We start from the raw sequence: 21,005 nt of genomic DNA on the forward strand, positions 1-21,005 counted from the left end.
TTTTTAAGCAATTTATTAACACAGGAAATTGGGGAAACTATTTAACGATATTTCTTCGAAAGAATCTTCAGCGAGAGAAATATTTAAGTTAAAGTTCTTAGAGAAAATGCTTTTAATAAAATCTCATTTACAGATTATTATTGTATCCTCTCAAATACTGTTAAAAAGGTCCGCAGTTTTAAAGATTTCCAATCTCCATCTGCATGCTGAAGGAACCTACATATGTACATATAACCCTTATGTATCCCATCCCTTACATATGTTTTTTCCCACTTCCATTAACATTTAAAACATTTCATCAGCTCATTCATATATATCCTCATTCCCTTGACTTTTATCAGCCACATGACTCTTCTGCCTTTTACTATTTAACACGTTTCGTCTAATTATTCACTTCTGGCCATATTATCACGTTATGTCAGCCAGAAGTTCCCGTCTTCTGTATTCCATGTGCGTTCCGTTTCGTTCCCCTTAGACTTCCCCGGCGCATATTTTAGTACACGACGCGACGCGACCGCCTCAAGGATTCTTCCTTTATAGAGGGACGGGGCAGGGGCGTTGTGTTGTTGTGTCTGGGATTTGGTTAGGCACGTTCTTCCACTGACGCCGACGCCCTCGTCATGGTCTTGGTCTATACGTCTTTGTATTCTGTTTTGGCCTTTGCTTCATTTGCACGTTTTTGGTGTTCTTTGCCGCGGCAAAGTTTATTGTTTGTTGTCGGCACATTAATCATAATTTAACGATTAGCGCAAGTTTTGTTTATTAAATATTTCTACCCGAGTCGCTGGAAGTCGATTCAAGTCGGGACAAGTCGAGTGTTATAGATATTTATGAAGCGTCTGGCGGCGGCGATGCCACGCGTCGATAGCCCACAAAATATACATAAATTGCAATTATTTAATCACAAAAAAACAACAACTGGGATAGGCTTGTGGAAAGTTACGAATTTGGGATACCCTTTTCTCTTCAATAAAGGTACTACGAAAAAACGCACCTTCATATGTTTAAATTATATATTCGAACACAAACATATTGAACTTAAATAGAGCTCACTTTTATTTATACATAAATGTATTAAAAAGTCGTTATATTAGGGCCCACAATTTTACCCTCTAAGCAAATCTATTAGAATAAGTTTGTAAATCTAAGTAAGTAACTTTTAAAATTGTAGGTTTTTTTACTATGGGAAGTATATGCAATCAACACTTTCACAATGAGAATAGAATTTAGCTTGATCTTTATCCGCGAGGATTCTTCAGTTTAAGGAGCCTACACCAGTATAATTTTTCTCAAAAAAGCTTATAAAAGCTTTTTACCACAAAATAAAATGATACCCTCTCTAAAAACAAATTTATGACGCGCACTTTTTCTCGCTCACTAAATTTATGGCTCACATTTTAATTATGTACGAGGCAAATGTTGCGTCCAAAAAAATTATTGCACTTTACCACACTCGAGGCTCGACTCGAAGCGGGGGCGAATTTATCCCCAATTTATTAAGAAAAAATGTAAGGCCAAAATGCCGCAAAATGTGGCACAGTTCACATATTGTTCTACTTGGTTCTGTGTGTGTGTGTTGGCTTTTATTGTTGCCGCGTTGTCGTAGCTGTCGTGTCACGTCCTCGCGCAGAGTCAAAGGAATCCGTTTCATTCCATTCCATCCTTTTCCCCTTATCCTTGCTTTAGTTTTATTTTGGTCTACTCTTTGATCAACCTTTTTTGTATTTGTGGAGGGTCGCATGGGGTATGGGGTTGCATACGTTGTCGCAGTCATTTTGATTTAAGATTTAAGAGTACTTTTTTTTTTGGTGGCAGAGCTTGAAGGGGAGATTGGTATTTCTCGATGAAGATTCTTAAGGATATATTAGGGGTTATCCATACAAAGAATGTATATATCATTCAATCAAGATGTAATTAGCCAAAAAGGAGATATTAAGAAATGTTTCGGGTACTTGTTCTTAATTAATCACCCCACGCATGGTCTGATTTCTTATATTTATCAGTAGTATGGCCTGAATTATCGAGTTATAAATATATCTGATTATTCACATAGTATACATATGTACATACATACATATACTCTGATTGAACATAATCGTTTAACCATTACAAAGTGCTTCCCATGTTAAAATCTCCAAGCAGATGACACATAAAAAATACACATACAGCAAATGCTCAAGATAAAGATAGTAAAAACCACACAGAAATAGGTCTACAAAGAGAGCTAGCTGTACTACATATAAGCAAATAAAAGATACAGACACAGATAGTGAGTGAGAGAGAGAAAAAATTAAAATGGAAAACGCCCATGTCTTACATTGGCTTCATTCGCCTGCCTGCAATGAGCATGAGCCAGGGATACAGATACGGGACAGCTGACTATCTACCAGATAGCAGCATTTGCTAAGGTCAAAACTAATTGATAATCAAACAATTGTCCACTCACACACATACACACACACACGACGCTTTGTTGTTTATCTGCTTGTAATCGCTAATTAGTTGCATTGTCCGTGTGGCGAGGTCAACGCTGCGTATGCGCAGTGTGCAAATATGGCCAAGCACAAGCACAACAAAAAATGGGTTAAGCAACGACGAAATCGAATTAAGAATTGAGAACACGCCGCCACGCAAGTTCAAGTTTATTACGCATACGCCCCATGGCCAGAGAACACCTCTCTCTAAAGAGATAGATAGCGTGAGAATTTGTAGAGAGACACTGGTAGATGTTAGAAGAAAGAGAGAGTCCATCTATAGAAAACAGAACATGCAGCCGCCAAGAGAGAGAACAATTCTAATTTATTGATGTGCTGCGCCGTGTGCCAGTCAATGCCATGGCATGCCTATAAATGTAACTCAAACAATTTTCTATATATTCTACGAGTACGAGTATCTGTATCTATCTATCTATCTATCTCTATGTGGCCATGAAAAGCGGCTGTGGCTGCTGTTGCGTTTTAGCAATTTGCAATTGGTTCAAGATCAGCAGCAGCAGCAGCAGCAGCAGCAACAGCAACAGTCGCACATTGCGTGAACCAAACTTTGAGGAGACCTTGTGACAATTGATTTTTCACAGCCACAAAGACCTGCACCACTTTGGATATCCATTTTTGTGGTTGATTGCTTGCAGCTCCACTACTCATAATTTATTCTTAGCTTTGCTAAGCCCATAAATCGTTTGGAAAATAACAATAATAATCCATGCAATTAACAAATGATAAACGACCTGAAGGTACCCCCCAATGCAACAATTTATTTGCATGCAGTTTTGTTCACTCTTAATATGGTATAAGTGTTTGATGGTAGAATAAAAAAGGTTTAAAAATAAGACACTCCTGATAAGTACATAAAATAAACTTTATTTTTACACAAAGTTTAGTTATACCGCTCCTGAGATCCAATAAAAACGGATATGGACGTGCGTCCGTTGTGGCGGACATGACGCACAGAGATGTTCCACAAGCCGCCTGTTACATTGCTGCTGCCACACAGACACAAAACGCAATATGCCCCTGTAACGATACACACACACACCCGAGGAGGAGAGCCATGATGATATAATGGAAAACAATCCATGGCAAGGTCCCATTTTTATCAGTGGCAACTTCTTGAGTCATTTGAGTCGCTGCTTGGCATTGCATATGGCAAAACTCAATTGCTGTTGCTGCTGCCGCTGCCGCTGCTGCTGCGGTTGCAACAACAGCAGCAACAACAGATGATGAGTGCACAATCGAGGCTGCCAAGTTGCTCAATGCTATCTCACTCTCCTCTTGTCTCCTTGTCTCTCTATCTCTATCTATCTCTCGCTGTATCTGTATCTGCATTCTCAGTTTGCTGCAGTTTTCAGGGTCTCGTGTCTCCTCTGTGAATCTAAATAAACATGGGCTATAGTATAAATTCTGTGTGTTTTAGTGTGTTATGGTCCCTGGCACTCACAGTTTGCGGAACGACAATGGAATCTACTATACAGATTATGGAACTATATTACTAAAGGCGGGCATTCATATTCTTTCGATCTACGCAGAATTGAGTTGCCAAAACACTTGAGTTGGAACTCATTTCGATGGGCTATTCACATTCAAGCACCTTCTTCTTGATAGCAAAGTTTTTCCTCAGCCCAAGGCTACACTGTAACGAAAGTGGAGTACCCCAGCAATGAGAAAACTGATTTTAAATTAGATCTTGACCTTAGAAGTTCGGGCATAGTGTTCGGTAAGCATAAGTACAACTTCCACTCGGATTCAAGCATGAAATTATTAATAATTATCCGCAGTGTATTTGTATGGCAGGGTGTGGGTCTAAGGGGGAAAGTGGGAGAGTGAGGGTATGTCGTACATCAATTTTCATTTACTTATGAAAATTAATAGCATTTTCGCTTAACTTGCGCTCAAGTTTTCTTCAGGCCCAATGCCTCGCAGAGGCTCCGGGCATTGAAGGAGGTCTGGAAGAGGTATAAACAGGACATGGAAGTGGGTACTGAGAGGATGCGAATGGAGCTAAATGAAATGAATTCGCTGCGCTGTGTCTGTACGTGGAACCAGCCATTAATCAGTGGAAATGTTGCCACAAACGAAATTAAATTGCTGCCTGCAGCTGATGGAAAATGTTTTCTCCTATTTTTTTTTTCAACTTTTTCTCTCTCTCCCTTCTACAACTTATTTTATTGCTATTATGATGAGGTTCTTTTTTTTGCACCCGCACTTTGGCTTGACAATTTCATTAAAAATTTATTAATTATGAAATATACCAATTACTCATATTTTTATACGATTGAATTGCATTTGGTGTGTATGTGTGTGTGTGTATGCATCTTTGATTGGTTTCTGCATACGGCAGCAAATTGAATTGGTAATACGAGTACTAGCGGCCATAAAAAAATAATACGGTCTATTAAAAGAGGAAAAATATGGCCAATAATTTAAATATCAGTTGGCAGTACATAGTAACTGCCACAAACAGTTTTTCATATGAATAATAAATTGGGGAAATGAGTTGGAAATTTAAATGGCAGACGATTTTTCTTTTTAAAAGCTCAATAAATATTGCAGTGTTATTCCATCTCTTGAAATGTATCATATATTGTTAAATGGTTACCCATCAAACTTGTTGGACTCCTGTCATCCAATCAAACGAAATTTCTTGGAATTTGATTGTTCAAACTCAAATTTTATGCATGCATAAATATATCCACATATATAGTACCTTCCTTTAATTGTTCTTCACTGCTTATCTCTTTCGTTCCAATCATTGATTATTCTGCTAACCCTTTCCCACATAAGCTTTGATCAAACCAAAATGAAATATAAATATATCTGTTCACTCTTCTAGTCCTAATTCATTGCTTTGATGCCCTCTTCCAACATAGAGCTCGATCAAACACAACAACAGCCCAACAACAACCGAACATCAAACGTGTTGGAAGTCTGTTTATCTCTGTCTCTCTCTCTCTCGCACTCGATCGCCATCTCTCAACCATCATCAGCATTGCTGTTGTTGCATTTGCATTTGCATTTGCAGTTTGTTTTGTTGTTGTTGTTGTTGGCCAATGACAATCAAACACATGTGTGCGCGAACTTGACTTTCAATGCAAAACCGAACAAGGCGAAAGCTGCGCTGCCAGCGCCGATGCTGGCTGGGATCGTCGAGCCGCTGCAGCCACAACAGCAGCAACCTTGACCTGGTTCTTGAAACTGCAATGGCAGCGCTGCAGCCGCAGTCAGCGTCGCGTGGCTGCTGCAATCGACACTTGTGCAACATTGAGAGAGGCTGACAAACAGGTTTTGTTTCGTTGCGGCTTTATGCCGGCTGGCTGCACGCTTTGCTTTTTGGCCAGTCGCGCATGCGCAAAAATTCCCAATGCGTACACCGCATTTAAGAGCCAAGTGGCTTTGGTGGCTATACCCTTGCAGTTATTGGAGGTATTATGACTATGGGCAGGTGTTTGCAGCGGAAATAGGGAATGGAAAAAATGTATATGTGTTCAGTTTCAATGGAAAGATTGGACAGATCCATTATAATTGATAGATAATTATCTAATATGTAGATTTCTATTTGCATTGATTTTTGTAGATCGCCGAAGGGTATCTTACGTTTCGTCTTTCACAGCACAATACTTCCTTTCTTGTTAATAATAAATTGTTTATGTATGGCCTATTATTGATATCTTAATGTGGCAATTGTCGATGGTCAACTGGAATTGGTATTGCAATTGAAATATGGCGACTGCTCTGCTGGCTCGCATCGCGTCCACCAGGCGACATTGAAAACGAGCGAACAAATGAGCGGTGCCTGACGTCAGCCAGCCCGCTGTCAGCGTCGTCATCGCTGTCATGGTTGTTGTAAGGAGAAGGTCGAGGTTAATTAAGTTGTCTTTTGCCAGTAGCAGCAGCAGCAGCAGAGGGAACGAGCAGAGGCAGAGAGACAGTGCCAGTGGCAGTTGCAACCTTGTTTGTCGCTGCTGCAGTTGTTGCAATCTTGACATTTTGGCTTAAGCAAGCTGTGCACTCTCTTTCTCTCTCTCTATCTGTCTCTCTTTCTTTGTTTTTACCCTCTTTTTATGCGCTCTGCGGGTTATGCATTATTAATTGTAACTGCCTGCTCCTTGTGGCCCCCCTCGCGTGTCATAGTTCTTGCGTCTCTTGCGGTTAATTGTGACATATCCCTGGGTTCTCGCTTCGTTTCGCCCTCTATCTTGTCCGCCCCTTCCTCTAAGGGACTGTTTCTATGTGTTTCACCCTCTTTGGCTTTTCTGGTTGCTTGCAACATCTTCTACACAGAAAAAAAACTCCGGAATCTATGGAACGAAATTTGATTCCTAAAAGTTCCGTGTTCGATTAGCTTTTTAATCGATTAAATTCTTTAAAATATTGATAAAGCTAATCGATGTGATAGGTTCATAGAATTTTAAGTTTATCGATGATTATTTTATACATGTTCTATGCATAAGAACCATTTTTTAGAGTGCATTTATAATACATAATGAATGGTGCTGAAGGATATTATTTTTCACAGAAATATTCTTAGCTTTTTTCGCTCACTCCCTGTGCTTCTATCTCTTCCTAATTCTGTCATCTCGTTGCTCCTTCCTTCCTGTTCCTCTTTAGCAGCAGCAGTATCTTCTCTATTGTTCTCTCACGCTCTGCTCTGTCTGGTAAAAGGTTAAATGTACGCTTTACTTGTGCTTCATGCACTTCTCCTCTGGTTAATTGCAGCATCTCCTTGTTGTTGTCCCTCCTTCTACTCCTTCTAACATCTCCTGCGTTCTGGTTCCACCACCCTCTTGCTTGCTGTATAATTGCTTTTACAATTTTATTAAAATTAAAGTAAACTTTTGCGGTTCTTGGCCTGTTCGTTATGGCATGACATTTGGTTAAACGGAAATTCCTTTCCATCCAGCCACAATATTTCCTGCACAAGCTCCTCACTCTGACTCTCACTTATATCCTTATCATTCCACTTCTGTCACGTCACTTCAAACATATTTTCTTATTAAATTCCTGCTGGGAAACGAGGGGAAGCTGCTGCTCCTGATGTTCCACCTCATGCCCCTCTACCCTTCTCTCATATACTCCTCTCTGGTGCTCCTCTCTCAGGACTGACAGACACACTGACTGACTGACAGACAGCCGTGCAAATTTAGTTGCAAATTGGTAAAGTGACTGCAGTTGAAAGGCGACAAGTTGTTGCCGAAGGTAAGGTCACACACACACACCCTGCCGAAAGAAATCAATGGAGAGAAGCCAGTAGGAAAAAAAAAAAATTTTTAAAAGAGTGCGACAGCAGCGCGAAGAATGAAAGAGAGAGAGAAAGAGAGGGGGAAGCCATTGAAGGCTAAAGACCGTCATGGTTGGTTGAAAGGGAACAACAGCAGCAGCAATTCGCAGCTGAAAATAGTCAAGGGAGTAGAAAAGTAGCAGCAGCAGCGGCACAAGCAGAGGCTTAAGCATCAGCACAGGCAGGCGACAGCAGCAGCTGTGAATGCAACAGAATGGGGGCAGCAGGGGCAGCATCTGAGGCAGCACTAAGAATTCTAAAGAATTGAAAAAGTACAAAAGCGGATTGGGTCTGGCTCCATGGAAATTCTAGTAACTTTATACGGAATTTCATTGGGATAAATTATTTTTTCTTTTCTTTTTTTTGTGGTTCAATAAAACCATTCAATTGGCGGGTAATTCAAATCAAAAAGGAGGCAAGCGATAATTTGTGCGCATATGGAAATGTTCCATCATGGTAAAATATACAAATAACAAAATGGTTCCACTTATAAGTACATCATCCCAATTTGTGAATGAGATGTTCCGTGGGATTCCCTTGACGTTAAAATTATTAAATAGAAGTATCGATTACTTTCTAGCATTTTCTTAAAAGAATACTTTAGTTATATAAAACCTTAAAATTAAAAAAAAATCATAATTTAGTAAGTGGGAATTGCGCGATAGAGGGACGATTTCTGTACTGCGATTTATAATATTTACATATATAATAAATTTTTGTTAAATGTAAATTAATATTTATAGATATATGAACATCTCAATATTAACATCTTTCGTTTCACTTGTATGTTTTCATCCCATTTACTAAGGATGTATTATTCACCTTTAATCCCATTCCTACTTTCATTACCCCACTTTTTTTTTGTATACGCATAATCCATTTGTTTACTCTGGGCTATTCCCAAAATGATTTGATCAAAGCGACCGCCACAAAAACGCAAGGAAAAGTGAAACCGAAACCCAGGAAAAATAGCCCACAAACTGAGCAACAAGTAAGCAAAACTCCAACCCCCAAAAGCGCAAAGGCAAACCCAAAAAAAAATATAGCAAACTTTTCCTGCTATTTGCTTAATTAAATGCGCAATGAGTGGGGCGTGTCGTGGCTCAGCATAATCAACGGAAAAATATAGAAAGCAAAAGATAGAGAGCTACTACTTGATTACAAAGCATTAATATGAAGAAGGGGCAGCAAAAGGTGAAAAGATAGGGCTAAAAATAATAGAGAATATAACAAACAAAAGCCGCAGGAGCCGTAAAAGCAAAAAGGTGCAAAGAGCTTGCCGCCCAAAGGCCCAAGAAATCAAGAAATAATAAAGCAGAAAAAGTTGCAAATTTATCAAGAAAAAGAAAACAGCAAGAGAACTAATGCCCGCAACGAGAAGGAGAGAATCACAAACTTGAACTAATTCAACAAAGGATGTACCAACAGGAATACCATTAATAATACAACAACAAATTGGAGAAATTCAGAATTTTGAAAATACACAAAGGGAGGTACACCAACGATAAGTTAGCAAAAATAATTCCAACAATAATTCACCATCCATTATACACCAACAAAAAACAAAGACACGACAAATTGAAGACGAAAGTAAATTTTACCAAACAGGGATAACACCAACATTAGAAAAATACACCAGCGAATACATAACAAGAAAAAAAAGAACACCAACAAGAAAAACAGCAACAGTAACATCACCAACAAAAACTTCACACCAATAAAATGGAATGGAGAACACCAAAAGGCAGTATAACATTACACCAACCACTCAAGTCGTATCTCCCCACACACACACACACACACAAACACACACAGGACAGGAATTTCTAGGTAAATCATTTGACGGGGGCTCGGCTACACCATCTGCGGGTCTACGGACTACGACTAAGCTGTAATTAATGAGCAAGTGGAACATCGTTGAGCCGGGCGCCGAGCAAATTAACCTGAACTGCTGCTAGGGGGACGGGGTTGCCAGCGATGCGGGTTGGGGTTGCGCTCATGGGTCAGGAGTTCAAGTGCAATTAAAGCAACGCCGCATTTTGTCTTGTAATCATCTAACTTTTTCCATTCCCCCCCTTTCCATTTTTTTTATTGCTGACGTGCCAACGATAGAAGGGAAATGGAAAACCACAAGCAACCGAACCGCAGGAAAAGCTGATTGTGGGGGTTGGGTTAAAATCATCTCTCTAGGATATGCTACGAAGGGCGGCCACTTGGCCGAGACGCCTGTGCAGAAAACTTGTTAAATGTCAAGGTACAAGGATTGTCCCAAGGATTGGGATGATGCTGAGTTTGATTAGTTAAGCCAAGGCAAAGATTTGATTGGGGTTAAGCTAAGTAATTGGCGATAAGTCAATTCGATTCATGGGAAAACTTATCCAACTGAATGCTGAGACAACTAATTGTTTGCTTCTGGTAGGAGTGGAAATCAATCGTATTGTAAATAATTATATGCCTTGGAAAGTGTAACTCATTCTGTATGGCAAACAACAAGAGTTTATTCAAATTATACGTTAATCAGAGGTTAATCATTAAGCAAAAATGTATCATGTCTTCTGTTTGAATTGGTATTGATTTGTTGTCTCAAATTAAACGACCAAAAATTAGAATTATAACCTCTAGTGTTATTATTATTATTTCTTTTCAATATTTTCACATCTTCTAAAAGTAGCAATATTAAAGTCTTTTCAGACTTATTAAAACGTATCTACAAATCAGTCATCATATCCCTTTAATGAATCTTAATTATTTGAGGTGGAAGTCTTCAAGTCTCTTGCAACCTTAACCACATACATCGGTATCTGTGTAAATTCCACTTTTGATTTTGGATCTATGTACACTCCCTTCTGTGACCCCTGACTTCTGCTGCTGCTCTGGCTCGTGACCTTCAGCTGCCACATCGTTATTCGCAAGTCTTTTGTTCAAGAACTTTCCAGCATAACACTCTCTCTACCTCTCTGCCTCCTTTCCCTGACAGCCAGTTAATTATTAAGTAGGATACACAAATTTATGGCAAAGGTATGCCCCCAGGCCATGCCCCCATTCCTCTCCTTGCGGGTGAGCAGGAGTAGAGTGGAAGAGGAGTAGTGTTTACCGTGTGCGTTGAGGTGTAAACGTGCGGATTAAGTGTCTCAGTGTCTGCTTTGGGCCTAGAAGATGTATATCAATGTGTTTTCTGTGTGGGATGGGATGGGGCTTGAAAATTTCCTTTCGCTTCGTGGAAAACTTGGCTAATTTGTTGTTGTTGTATTGTTCGGGTTTGTTTACGCATTTTCCTTGGATCTCCACCTGCCGCATCATCATTGAAAAATTGATGAGATTTTGCTCTCATTTGGTGGGTTTATTTTTTATCTTTTATTTTTATGAAGGTAAAGTTTTGTCGACACTTGAACTTTTCCCTTCTAAGCCATAAAGTGGAGAGGAATTTCCACAGAAAAAAAACTGCCAAAAGAGAAATAGAGAAGAGTTGGAAAAAAATAAAAAGAATTCAAAGAATTTCACTTCTTTTGAGATAGTTTAACTGGCGTTGAAAAAACTTACAGTCGAAAAGGGAAAAGGAAAACTCTAGAAAGAGAAAAAAGTGTCATAAGAAATGTGCAAGGGGGGAAGCACATTCATTTCGACACTCCGACATTCAGACTCTCATTCATTCATATTCATGCTGTTCCACAACAACAAGCGACGAAGGAAAGGCCGGACATGAATTTATAACGAGCGTCTGCCTAAGCCATATTGATTGAGAAAGGGAAAGAGCAAACATACACACAGAGAAGGAAAGAATACACTCAGAGCGAAGGAGAAAAGGATATAAAGAGCATGTGATAGCAGAAGGTCCTGCCAATTGGTAGCATTCCAGCTCGAACGCTGCAAATGCAATGAAGAAATGCAGCAAAAAAAACTGCCATACAGGAAATCAAAAACTTCGCTTTTGATTAAGTGTCGTTTTGGTTCTGGGGCATATGATTCCCCAAGCTCTCCAGATTTGCGGTCTCTTTTCTTTTGTGTACTTTTTAATTGAATTTTGTAAAAAAAAATAACAACAACAAACCAAATTTAAACGATGTCAGCAAAAAGGTTTAAAAGGGTGGTGGGCGGGCTTACGTTGTGGGATGGACATCTTTCCACATGCAAGCAAAAGGGATATTCCTATAAAAGATATATCATCCCTGCACACACACCATCAGTGGAATGAATATCAATGAACTGTCATAAAAGCTTCCTGAGAGGAGGACTGCGAGTGGAAGCAACTGCCAATGACAAGAGTGACACGTACGCAAACATTTAAGCACCCACACCACAACAACAGATGTGACACACACACACAGATACAACAAACATGCACACACAGATACTACTCATACTAATACCAACACTAATACGTAATTCACACTTGGAACAGGCACCATAGAGGACCATAACCGTAGACTAGAAAATGTTCGATTTAAAAAGGGGTCTAAAAAGGGCTTGATATTGGTTGAAAAATGGCACATTAAATAAGTTCCTTAAGTTCCTTAATACTTGGAAACTTGGAAAGCCGATTCGTGTTCGTAAAATTTAAATTTTGGAATTTAAAATAAATTGGACTTAAATAAAAAAGGAATTCATCATCAAACTTCATTTTTAGAACCATGCGAATTCCCAATCCCAAGTTCCACGTTTTCATAGGAAAACTTTTCCAACTTTTTAGCCAAAATAAGTCTGGCTTAAATTTTCCCTATGGAATGGAAAAGGGTCTATGTCTATCCATCCCTTCTCTTGCCACGTCCCTGTTTGAACTTTGGGTCATTTTCGTCCTGCCAATGACATGTGATTTCAACTAATGACAGCTTTTCGGGGCGTTTGTCCACACAGCAAAACACCACAGACCGGACCGTAGCCCCAAACACCAGGCGGCAGATACCCCTAGACAGACAAATAACAAGCTTAAAATTTAATGAAATTTTCATGTGCCGGCTAGAATTTTCTTTGCCGGGCCATAATAATCCACACACACACACACAGCTAGAGAGCCTGCGTGTGCCTGTAACACATGGCGTATGATTAATGGGGCTGCACTAAAAAGGGGATCTGGGATGTGGGATGTAGGATGTAGGATCTGTGGGATATGGTTTTTAGCCTGTCAATTAGTTCAACTTTTGTCAAATATTCAAAACAAAAACTGATGCTGAAAATTGCTTTACTGGAACTCCGACAGTGGCTTTGAAAGGAAAGCAAAAACACTCTCCTACACACGGAATTGTTTTCCTTTGAATTAAATTCTCTGGTTTGCATTTTCACCATTTTTTTTTTCCTGGATATGTGTTCAAGTTTTCCCCGCTCCTCTGTTTGCGGTGCCAATATGTATTTTTGATTAGCTTCAACTTTTACCTACAGTTCTGCTTTTCCTCCTTTTCATTTTCATTTTCATTTCCCACATTTTCCATTTGTTGGATTGGGTTTAATTCATGTTTTCTGGGTCGCGCACACTGCCCGCCTTTGCCTGCCTTTTGGCTGCCACGAAGCGTCGGAATACAAAATAAAAAGTTTTGCATTTGCATATGTACGAGATATGCATTCAATTTTTAATGAGCTTTTAAGTTGAGCCCCCATATTCCCCAGACCCTCCCATTATTGGAAATTTATATGTATATGTTTGAGTATTTCCATGATAGAGAGCCACTTACCGATATGTAAAGCGAAACGTTCGTTGTTGGCTCTGAACATGTCAACTGCAAAGAAAGGAGGAAAGCAATAAGAATGTGTATATGTACAAAAAATATTTCTTGTCTTTCCATTTTGTAAAAACATAGTCGGTAAAGGATATCTTAAGCTTAGAAACTTTTAAAAAACAATTAAGTGGCTTTATATTTCGATTAAAATACTGGCATTGAAGATAAGTTTTAAGAATTTTAAACCATTTCCAGGGATAATACATATATGAATGTATATATCGCAATGTTGTCAACTTTTTTTCGTAGACAGTGTGAAATATTGATAGTGTGCGAGTAGCACATGATCAAGTTGAAAGAGATGGGATAACTTTTGGTTTAGTGTACACTGTACACCCAAGCAGGGCTCTAGTAGACAAGGCAACAAATGCGGTCTTAAGCTTAAGCTTTTGTTTCGCTACTCTAGTAAAGCACGTTGATATGTGCTTTAATTTTGTATGAAATTCTCCTAGTCTATTTATGAATTTGATACCTATTGAATCTTTAAATGCGTTTCTTTTTGGATCGCTGCTCTACTTGAGCACAAAAATTAGACTCTTTGCGGCAAATTTTTCTTTTTTATGTAGAGCATGCTTAATCTGCATGTGAATGTTTTTTTATTTTAATTACTGCTTCTTCTCCTCTTACCCTTTTGACCAACTCATCACCCAAAAAAGTATGCTAAATATACATCAAATATACATCGTCCGCTGCCACTGATGATGATGTGTCTGTGTCACTGGGTGACCTGTTTGACCCACTTGACAACTCAATCCAAATTCAAATTGATGCATCGTCCAATCATCCATTGCCCTCCCCGCCCTTACACACTCAGCCATCCAACCGTCAGTCAATCAATCAATCAATCAAGCGATCAATTGCGCCTGCGTTTAGGGTTCGAAAGTAGAGCTTGTCAGCAGTGAAAAGCGCTTTGTGTAAGCCTGTATTTGTGAGTATCTGTGTGCTGTGTGTCTGTTTGTGTCGTGTGGTGTGAAGTGCATCCCACTTAATGCATCAATGAGCAAACGATACGAGGAGGCATCCCTCTCATGTCATTTTTTGTGTATTATTTTGCTTTAACCTCCTTTTGACATTAATACGAGTATGTGATACTTTTGATGAGTGATGTAAGGGAATAAAGGAGCAAAATTCTATATATACAATGGTGTGAATAAAAAAAAATTGCACCTCAGGCATGAAGGATTCCTTTTTCTCGCAATTTAGATAAATATTTTTGTTTGTTTTTCCCGCTCATCTTCTCTCAGTCCTTGCGCTGACCTGCTGCTGCTGTGGTCTGCTTGGCCATCAAGTCAAGGCAACAAATGCGGTCTTAAGTTTGACCTTTTGTTTCGCTGCTCATTTGGGCTCTTTCATTGCTACCACCCACTGTTTGCTCCCACTGCTGCTGTTCTGCCACTACCACTAAGGATAATGGCTTGTCTTGGAATACAATTGCTTGGCCCTGGCCACAGAGTCTGGCCTAATTAGCAGCTTAAGGAGGCAGGAGAGACTGCAGAGAGAGATAGAGGAGAGGAAAGGGCAGCTAAGTTTGCCACACTCTCGAAACACATGGACATTAAGGATAAGCCAGAAGTTGGCTTGCATTTATCACGCATACGCCCCGTGTGCCTTGGCCAAAAAACCACTTTGTGTGGGAGATAAAGGTGGGGGAGAAGGGCGGGCAGCGAAAGCCAACGCCAAATGGCCAACACCGAAGCCGACTAAAAATGTAATTTTGGCATTAAGCGAGCCTGGCAAACATAAAATTACCTTGATTAGAAACTCAAATGTGGCCCAAGCCCAAATAAAAGAGGCAGATAGAGAGAGAGAGATGGGGGAGGCTGTGGATAAAAGGTAGGAGGGTATTGCCACGTGGCCATATATATCAGGCACGGCCTAAGCCTAAAACGACTTTGGCCTCTGCCCAGACCAGCCCTTCCCTGCTTTCCATCCCCGACCTCATATATCAATGTGTGCTGTGCACCTGTGCCAATGGGGAGAATGGCGGGAATAAACCAAACCAAAGACCCAAATAAAGCTGGCTGCTGCGCGATGTGATGGGTGTGGGCTGTGGCATGCGCTCGTTTACCTTGAGGCATGAGCCAAGCCGCAATAAAAACCAAGCGTCACACATAAAAAAGCAGAGAAAACAAAGGTAACAAAGGCGGGGAAAGCTTGTAGAGATCGAAGTGGGGAATACCCAATAGCCAAATAAAGAAAGAGGGGAGATTAAAGGTAGACATCTGAGCGGAAAAGTGTTTATGGATCCCAAAAAATATTAAAAAATCTCTCAAGTTTGAATAAATAAATTTAAATAGTAAACAAATCCTTTCTTCGTAAAGAAAACCAAAGCTCTAAGCGAACATGTACAGTTTTCTAGTGAAATCCTTCTTCTAAAATCTTCTCATGGTCTGAGAACATTCCGCTATGGCCATGATAAAAATAGAGAATACAGCATACAAAAGGCACCGCATTATATGGAGCCACCAAAGTAGGCTACACACTGTACCAAATGCTGAGCTATTCTTTTACACCTATACTCTACACTCTGTCTCTTTCTCTCTCTTTTACTTCATCTCTGTTACTGTGTCTACATTTTTCCCCGCGCTTTCTCGCCCCTCTTCTCTTAGTATCAATTACATGTCACTTCTTCTTCTCTTTCTACGTGTGTGCGTTAACGTTTAGTTTTTATGTTTGGCCATAACAAACAGCTAAGCAAAAGTGGTGGGGATTCCCGCAGTCGCCCCCTGCCACCCACCAGACACAAGCCTAATCAACGAAATTGCTGCAGCCTTTTAGGGGACTAGGCAGAGACCAACAGACAGAAACAGAAAGAGACGGGAGAGGCAGCACCACAGGACAAAGAGACCGAGAGGGCGGGAAAACAGAGTGTGCAACATATGGTAGGCATAGTACGAGTATAACGTGGAACTGAACACTCTGTTCTGTGTCCCGTTGCCGACACTTCATGTTTTGATTAGAAGGGGCGTGGCATGATTGATGAACTATTGAATGACCCAGCGGGACCGGCTATAAATTCCGCCTTTGCAAGAACCCCCCCTCCGAAAAAAAAGCTGTCACGATTTGGCTACCATTCGGAAAAAAACTTTGAATAAAACGAGTGCTGAAAAGTTTTGTTGCCTTTCCATTCCCTCCATTCCTACCAGTTGTACCCTTTAAATTGTAGAGGGTAAAGGTAGATTGTGTTCATGATAAAAGTAAAAACAGAATTCATAGAAGTATAAATATTTTTGTTTAGAACTTAGAACTTAATTTGATTTATTTGTAGATATATGATAAATCGGCTAAATATTATATTGAGAATCGGCTATATATAAATGCCTTGCACTTTCATATTTGTACAAGCAAGAGTATTTTTTAGGCTGTAAAAGGTATCCCATAGTCGAAATTTATATTTTTTTGGTGTGAAAATATTCGCAGAATTTGTTAAAGTTGCAGTGCAGCCCGTCCAGACGGTAAAGTTTCCGTCATTTCCTTTTGTTTGTTGCGCAGCTGAAAATAAAAATGAAACTAAGCAACAAGAAGTGCAACAAGAATTGCAGTTGGGCATGAAGCAAGTTTCAGGTTCAGCTCGAAATGGGAAAACTTGTCCAACATTCTGCAGGTGGAGTCCATCAGCAATAACGGATTCTTGAGTAACTCTCAAGTGGGCGGCTATTCTCTTATATTCAGATCAGACATACATACATATGTTTCACTGCTCAAGGACCTCCTCAATAGCCACAATCAACATCCGAACAACATCATCAGGGGGCAGGGCAGAGCAGAGCAACAAACAAAGCACTTGAAGAGCCTCGAAATTTAGCTTTAGCTTTGTCAAAGGACCCTCCCTACACTTATGTGTGTGTTGAGGGCCTATACTTGTGTGTGTGTGTGTGTGTGTGTGTGCAGAGGACATATTCAAAACACGCAACACTTGTCATCAGCAGGCGTCAGCAATCATTCAACATGAGTACACATCCACACAAATACACACTGCACAGAGAAAAACAATAAACTGGCTACACTAAAAGAAAATAATGTATTCTAGTACATGATGACTTGTTTGGGAATTTCTGAGTCCTTGTACAGCAATATGTGGTTTTTACAAAGGAAAAACATTGAACAGATAGGGAATATTTCTCAGAATGCTTTAAAAAGATATGGCGCTGCACTTCCTATGGATAGATTGATCAACGGATCCTTTGAGTTGTGCTCATTCTATTTATTATAGAATATAACCAACCTTTGAATTTTCATGCTTTGACTTGAGGTAAAGTCAAGTTGTATCTTACGTTTGTTTTACTGCAAAATTAATCTTTTATTCAGCTTTTACTACCATTCATAATGCTTGGTTCCCTTTTCTTTCAGTGTCTGAAGGAGTGGCAAAGGAAATACTTTTGGTCCTTGGCTTTGAGTTAAGTTCTGCGTCTCCTGGCTGCTGCCTACCCACATCCTTTCGGGACTGTCATCATTAAAGCAGGATTCATCGCAGCATCGTCTATTGCCACGGCCTGAAGGCATTTTAGGCACAATTCAGTATCGCCATTTTTATGCCCTGCAAGCAGTTAACAGCACTGCTTGACGCATGCCTCAATCTCCTTTCGCCACTTCTCTCATTCCTCGCCTGTTCGCCTGTGCTGTGCATGTTTACGCCCTAACACCTGCAATGTGACTTTGTTGACAGCCAAACGTGGCAAGGGGCACAGCTTACAGGGGCTGGCAGGAGGCAAGAGGTTCTGATTGTTATTTATGACATTTATATGTTTTATCTGAGTGATTTTTGTCTGGCAAAAGAAACGTTGAATTGTGATTGAGTTGTGCATAAAGCTAAACAGAATTGTTTTCTTTTCTTGTTTAACAAGGAAATAATATTAAAGACTGTATATGGAAAGTGCATTTAACTAAAGTTTATACTTAATGCATCGTATTCTCTTTAATTAACTTTGATTCGACGCTGAAACGAAATGTTTGCGCTCGAAAGAAAATTCATTTCAGAGCGAAATATTATTTGCAATTGCATTGCTATATTATTCGAATAAATACTAATGCGCTCCAAGAAAAGAGAGTAATGACTGTGTTACCCGTACACTGGATTATCTATTTTTGAAAAACATACTTACATATGTATGTACATAAGTACTTAAATGTGTACATATGTGTTTATTTTAATGTTAACCGAAACTTTCCTTCAAAGTCTCAGTAGAATATTCATTCTTTGTCATTCTCGATTAATGAGAGAATGTCTTTTCTTTATGACATTTATTATGTTAAATATATTTGAGTGAACAAAAACCCTGAAGCTGCCTTCAATATCTACCACTTGATGCTTTGGACATACATGCGATTATATATTCCATCAATATTCCATCGAAACACCACAGTCCACATCCAATGAGCCATCGATTTCCATCTTAAGCTGTGAGTGTTTGTCATTTCCATTGCCTACTACTTGGGGGCCGAGTACACAAAGACAAGCAAACAATTATTTTGAGGTTGATTTCTCAATTGAGAGGATCTACACAGATTTTGTTTGCATTGGTATTGCTATCAGACGTATCTGTGTGTGTGTGTGTATGTGTGTGTCGCACTTGACTTAATTGAATCTGTGTGATTGACATATGCCTGCTGCATGTACGAATGCGAAGGCGAATGGAATGAGTCCAGGATGGGTTATAAATCGAAATGAATGAGAGATGATCTCTCTTTCTGGTCAGGCAATCCAAGTCGAAGTCGTGCTACGGATTTGTCAATGTGTGTGTGTGTCCTGTGTGTGTATGCAGCAGTCACAATGTTCATCAATTATCAACTAAAAAGAAGCCCAAGCCACACAGAGGAAGTCCAAAGGCAAACAGAAAAAGCAATAAATCTAAACAAAAGGACCAATGGGGGTCATGGGTGTCCAACGAGAGTCGAAATGATATAGGATAAAGGATAACAAGGACATGCCACTGCCCCTGCCATAGTCGTAGATGTGCGTATGCGAGTATTCAGAACAGAACAAAGCTGCAAAGTTTTTTTTATAGAGAGATTTCGTACGAGGCCTTTAAAATGTCTTTCTCTAGTCTCTTATAGTTGCTTCCAGGCTGCCTCGTTTCCTCTTTTCAATAGCATTTCAGCCTGCCTTCAGTCTTTTTTAGTAGCCTTCAGACTGCCATCAGACTTCTCGGATTGTTCTCCAAAAATAAATGTTTGCAATATTTAAAAACAATTTTATAAGCATATTTTCTGCAGACTTTGAGGTGCTTTTAATATTTAGACAAGTGAAAAAAATGTTAATTTTAGTTTTAGATATTTGTAGCTTACTTAAAATAAAAAAAAAAATTATTTAAATGTATTTTAAAATGTCTGTTTAAATTTTTATGTTTTTATTAATTATACATTTTTTGTATAATTTTCAATTCTCTATATATATATTTTAAATTATTTTTATATTTATGCTATTATATTTAAATCATATCCATTTCCTGTTTGCTTTTTTATTGAATACAATATTCTATTGAGTAAGCATTTTCAAAAATTTTACTTCCTTTTAATTTGTCAGGTTTGGTTTTCGATATTGCTGTTGTTGTTGTTTGCTTTTTGAGATGACGTCTACTACAGAATTTTCCATTGCATCGAAAGACAATTGGCTCAGTCTCAGTAGCAGTGGCAGTCGCAAGTCCAAGTCAATTCAAATGAATGCAATTGGCACGGAGAGGACCCTGCCCCTCTACTATGTGCCCCACTTACCCACCCACCCACTGGGTGGAATATACTATCTCTCTGATTCGATCAACCTTCATTTTCTTGGCCAGACTCTGGCCTCTGGCTTCTGCTTTTGCTTCGGGGGTTCGTCTTTGCAAACAATGCCAAGTGCTGTCTGTCCTATTGATTTGAGTGTGTGCTATGTGAACGCCTTTTCCAATCCAACACCCACTCACCCACATGCACCACCTCTTCTTTCGCACCCCCCTCTTACACGCTCTCTCTCTCTCTCTCTCTCTCTCTCTGTTTCTCTTTGTGCATCTCAATATCTTTGGGTCCCTTTCTGATGCGTGTTGCAATCAATGGCAAAGCGCATTGCCTTGCCACCTCTGTTCTGCTCTGGCACAAGGCTGGAGCTCAAGCCTTTTGTCATGACTTCCTCTTAGTCCCCTTTCCACACTCCTCCCGCCACCTGCTACTGCTGCTCACCCACATGTGACGCTGAACAAAAAACTAAAACTCTGAGAAAATGGTAAAGAAGAAAAGCTAGAATTTTACAGCAGCAGCAGCAACAGAACGAACTTTGTTGCCAGAAGCTTGTTTTACTTAAATTGTATTTGTGCAAGACATCTTCTGCATCGCCTCCCAACACCCCCTCAATAAAAAGTGCTAACTTGTAGTTTTTTCTCGTATTTTTAGCTATTCTTTTGGCTTGCTGGTTTTTGAGTTTAACAAGGCAGATGAAAAGTGGAAAAAAGGATTGAAAAGTGTGGGAATATATATGATAAAAGATATATATATTAAGAAAATGAGCGAGTCAATCAAAGAGTGAAGAGAGAGAGAAACAATGTTAACAGA

At 39.5% G+C, this 21,005-nt stretch overlaps 2 protein-coding genes across 5 annotated transcripts in view; one reads left to right on the forward strand and one right to left on the reverse strand.

Moving 5' to 3' along the window:
- The window catches only part of LOC111070359 (serine-rich adhesin for platelets), a 48,927-nt gene that overhangs the window by 21,231 nt on the left and 6,691 nt on the right, over positions 1-21,005 (reverse strand). For all 4 annotated transcript variants that reach the window (XM_041596320.1, XM_041596321.1, XM_041596323.1 and 1 more), the window contains one exon: positions 13,437-13,481. The gene's annotated coding sequence lies outside the window, so the exon portion shown is untranslated. The remainder of the gene's footprint in view (positions 1-13,436; positions 13,482-21,005) is intronic.
- Positions 18,687-21,005, forward strand: part of LOC111070361 (tetratricopeptide repeat protein 30 homolog) — a 70,628-nt gene continuing 68,309 nt past the window's right edge. The window contains exon 1 of the mRNA XM_022360829.2: positions 18,687-18,881. The gene's annotated coding sequence lies outside the window, so the exon portion shown is untranslated. The remainder of the gene's footprint in view (positions 18,882-21,005) is intronic.

Source organism: Drosophila obscura, unplaced genomic scaffold (genome assembly GCF_018151105.1).
Source record: "Drosophila obscura isolate BZ-5 IFL unplaced genomic scaffold, ASM1815110v1 contig_14, whole genome shotgun sequence".
NCBI classification, from domain to species: Eukaryota; Metazoa; Arthropoda; class Insecta; order Diptera; family Drosophilidae; genus Drosophila; species Drosophila obscura.